We start from the raw sequence: 214 nt of genomic DNA on the forward strand, positions 1-214 counted from the left end.
TCATTTGATCTCAAACTGTAACAAGACTTTGCGAAACATTATAAAAAAAATAACCCAGCATGGTGTCCTCGGCACTGTGCGTCCATGGTGGCTGAAAGCTGGGCCTCCTGTGGTCTGCCTGCCCTAAGCAGCCGTGCATGCATGCACACCTGCCTGCCCCACCTGCCTGGGGCACGTGTGGCCACAGGCACCCTTCCCAGAACTGCAGCTCATG

The sequence above is a fragment of the Trachypithecus francoisi genome, unplaced genomic scaffold, assembly GCF_009764315.1.
Source record: "Trachypithecus francoisi isolate TF-2019V2 unplaced genomic scaffold, Tfra_2.0 Lachesis_group17, whole genome shotgun sequence".
NCBI classification, from domain to species: Eukaryota; Metazoa; Chordata; class Mammalia; order Primates; family Cercopithecidae; genus Trachypithecus; species Trachypithecus francoisi.